This window comes from Festucalex cinctus, chromosome 19 (assembly GCF_051991245.1).
Source record: "Festucalex cinctus isolate MCC-2025b chromosome 19, RoL_Fcin_1.0, whole genome shotgun sequence".
Lineage (NCBI taxonomy): Eukaryota > Metazoa > Chordata > Actinopteri > Syngnathiformes > Syngnathidae > Festucalex > Festucalex cinctus.
This window is the reverse complement of record NC_135429.1, coordinates 19,241,113-19,245,248: the sequence shown is the minus strand read 5'-3', so window position 1 is coordinate 19,245,248 and position 4,136 is coordinate 19,241,113. Positions and strand designations below refer to the sequence as shown.

Here is a 4,136-nt window from a genome sequence, read left to right as displayed (position 1 = left end):
GGCGGCTAACCGGAGGCCCCTAAAAACAAAAGCTCACGCTTTTGAGCAGAGCGTTTGTCACGATCGGTCAAGAGATGACGAATAGAAAGATCAAGGAGCCGGATTCTGCATAAGAGAGTGTGAAAAGCGACAAAAACGTCACGGGCGCCCACTTCAGAAGCCACCGCCTCCGGGGTTCTCTGAGACACGGAGTGAAAGTTTGCATCGTCGTATCTCTGACAAGTCCACGTCATCTGACGAGGAATCCGTGACGAATTTGGCGAACTCGAGCCGCCTTCACCAGTTGAATAGATCAATTCAAGTGTGGCAAAGGTAGCAGCAGCAGCGATTTCTCCCCGGAAGCTTCTGGAAGCCCCGGAGGTAAGCTAACGTTTAGCATTCTGTAAATCGAGTGATCACAATTGTACTAGTTATGTATATTGCATGTGACAGGGATGAAATGACTTGGATGGATGAGAATATTCACAGACATGCTTCTGTATATTGTATGTGCAATGTCTGTAACCTCGTACTAACTAACGCATGTTGCACAACATTCGATTACAGTTGGGGCAGCGTACACAAATGGCCCCTTCGCAGTCACACGCAGTGCGACCGAGAGGTAAAAAAAAAAAAAAAATCACAATACCTTGCAACAATAATCAAAATGACATCTTGATCACAGTATTTTCTGTAATTTACAGAAGCAGCTACTACACTGGCAGAACTGTGAACATCTTGCAGTGTCCCCCTGAACGCAGAAGAAAGCTTCACACGCGATCACACAAAAGACACTATTGGGTTTCAAAACAAAAGCCATGCACCCACTCATGCATATTTTGTAAATAACCCCAAATTTGTAAATAGTTTATCAAATGTGAAAATGGAGCTGTTATTTCCCTGTATAGTACGTAAATAGCGCACACGCACGAACACAAACATTCCTGTAAATGATCAACATTTTGTAAATAGTTTGTGAAATGTGAAAATATTGCTGTTTACACACGCTATCAGATATGTAAATAAATCCTTATTTTGCTATCAAAAACACATTTTCATTTTTTTTTTCATGTTTTATGGAAGTCAAGGACTGTTGAGATATTTGAGATGTCACTAAACCAAAAAATATTACTGTAAAAGTCACTGTTTTGCAGAAAATGCATCATTTCACAAAAAGCTTCATTTCTCCTTATTTTGCCCGAGATTCTTGAATTATGTCAAATCAAGCCATTTTCAAATGATGATTACTAAAGAACAGAATAAGGTAGAATCATACTTTTTTTTTCTAATGAAAGAGGAGACACCAATCTTTCAAACGACACCCACCATGTCTATTTAGCCATAGCACACAATATTCTAATAAGCATTGAAAATGGGTGAAAATATGCGAAATCTGGTGGGATTCTGGAGTTACCTTGTCAGAAAATGCGTGGGATTGAAAGAGTTAACTAGTGTGTATACTTTTGAGTTGTTCTATAAGTCCAGCACATTACAAAATATACCGAGACATTGTGTAAAGCACCATGAAGCTGAATTTTTTTTATATCTCTGCTTCAGACAACCAGTAACTAATTTTGAGTTTCCGCAAAAAAAAAAAAAAAAAAAAAAAAAAAAAAAAAAAAGTTTAAAAATGCAAAAAAAATAAAACTGAAAACACGGGTAACATTTTGGGGAGACACAGTAAAGAAAGCCCACAATGGCGACTGCCATGTGCCATAATGTATCTTCTGTGAACTTGAGGTCGTGTGCATTATGACATCACAAATATGCAACACTAACATAGGAGGGGAGAGGTTGAGGCGTTGCGCACAACCACAACAGATGGACCAACGTGACATATTAATATCTGTGGATTTCTTTATTATCTGGTTTATCGCTACGATATCAATATTTAATTGATTGCTAATTGCTGATTAATTATCAGTGGATGTCTTCATTATTTGAGTAATCTGATTGTTTGACGTCAAATTGGTTGATAATTACCAGTCGCTGACATTATCGCGCATCCCTACTTCCAAACGCAAAACATTACGACTTAGACCACCATTTTATTCAGTCTGAATTATCAAGTACATATGAAATACAGTATTATTTACAAATACTTACGAGTACTGCATTGAAGTCTGTCCTTGGGGCACTTTCTTCATTGTCCATGACACGACGCGGAGAGGTAGGACTCAGACGCAGGTAGAAGGTAGGCCACCAAGGCAACAGATTTATTCCTGGTCAACAGCGGTCTCCTCTCAAACTGAGAGGAGAAAGGGAAGTCAAAAAGTGGAAGTCAAAAAGTGGAGAACTAAAAACACTCCACTGGGGAGGAAAAAACGGGCACAAGGTAAAGGGGACAACTAAGGACGCTCCGCTGGGGAGGAAAAGGCACAAAAACAAGGCAAAACGACAAGGACTCAAGGACCTCTTCCATGCACTGACGTGACACTTCAGCAACGGAAGGGAGAAGGCTGATGGCTTTTATTGCGTTGGTTGATTGGTGGCAGGTGGCTAATCATGGGCGGGGACCGGTAATTAGTGAGCGGCAGGAAGGGCAAGTGACCTGGGGTGAGAGGAGAGTTAGATTTTCAAAGTAAACAGGAAACATGATTGCAAAAAATAAAAGCATGGACCGCCACGCCGGTCCATAGATGTAGGCAAAGACTGTGAACTTGCACTACACTGTAAAATAAATAAATAAATAAATAATTAAATAATTTAAAAAAATGAGTTTTCCAGCAGCTGGGGCAAAAGCCTGTAAATTCAAATAAAACAAATATTGAAATTCTGTTTCTTTAGATTTTTTTTTAAGTGAGTCCAATGTAGAACTGCTGTTAGATGTGACAAATGTGATGACGTGTACTGGTACTCCAGGGAGCAGAGGGCATGACCTGAGGGACTGCAGCTGAGGTTAGAGATGCGAGAGCTGATGCAGGGGACTGAGATTGATTATTGGGTGAGACTTCCGGTTCCGGTCTGCAGGCTGTTGTGGTAGCAGTGGAAGAAGCAATTTTCTCTGGTGTCCTTTCAGATTCAGTGATCTAAGTTGACAACACAAACTCTGCTAATATATTTAAAAAAAAAGAAAGAATGTTTGATCAATACAAAGACAAACACTAACCTCTATTGGCAGTGAAATATTTTTCTGGGGAAGAATATATATTCTGCTTCTGCCAACTGCTTTCCTGAGGTCCTTCAACGTACTGGCCTGAATTTTACTCAGAAGCCTCGATTTGTTAGCTCTTGCCAGGTGAAAGCCAATCACATTTAGGCTAATGGAAGGGAAGCTTTGGCAAATGTAATTATTAAATTCTTGGAGAGTCCATGATAACTGCACAAAGCATCGAGGTGATGTTGCCTCGAGCATCTCATGACTTGGGGTCCCTGGAAAACAATAAATAGATAAATAGATAAATCAAAGAATATTATATCACTACTGGTTCAACAAATTTATATATTTTTCTCAAGCTTGCTAGCTATTTAATTGTGCTATTTTTTATATATAGGGGTGGGAGGAAAAAAACAACAACAAAAAAATAAAAACAAACGATATCGCAATGTATTGTTGCGCTCTCCGTTTCAATAAATTATCGATACATTGACGATAGATATCGATGTAATGTGTCCAGTTGCGCAGTGTTATGTTCTAAATGTTTATGCACTTTAATTTGTCTCACTTTACAATGTTTACAGTTATAAGGCTAAGAGGCAGTGAGACACTACATGTTTCTTTGTACATTGTACAAAGTTTTGGCATTGAATAAATGCATAATTAGACAGTTTCCTTTTTATTGGCATTTGTTGGCTTTTTCAGTCACATATATTGTAGGCCTACTGCTAATTTTTTTTGACAATATATATATATATATATATATAAAAAAAATCATAGATATCGATATCGTGAGCCAAATATCGTCACAGTATCGAATCATGGTTTACCGGTATCGTCCCACCCATAGTAGTTATTTTTTTATTTTTTTAAAACGCATATAGTATTTTATTTTTTTTTTTAATTCAACACTACACAACCAAGGAAGCACTAACAATACACATGGATTTTGTGCTATCATACATGAAAAATAAAACACAAATGCAATCTCACTGTGAAAATCAATAGTGTGTACATTACCCAAACCAATTCTGGTTAGTTTACAGCATTGTGAAGCCGG

The 4,136-nt window shown here is 38.2% G+C and overlaps 1 long non-coding RNA gene across 1 annotated transcript; it reads left to right on the top strand.

Annotated features, from left to right (window-relative positions):
* LOC144007032 (uncharacterized) lies at positions 1-882 on the top strand. The gene is made up of 3 exons (XR_013280028.1): positions 1-360; positions 547-601; positions 684-882. It is a non-coding gene; the product is annotated as an uncharacterized LOC144007032 (long non-coding RNA).
* Positions 883-4,136: the final 3,254 nt, after the last annotated feature.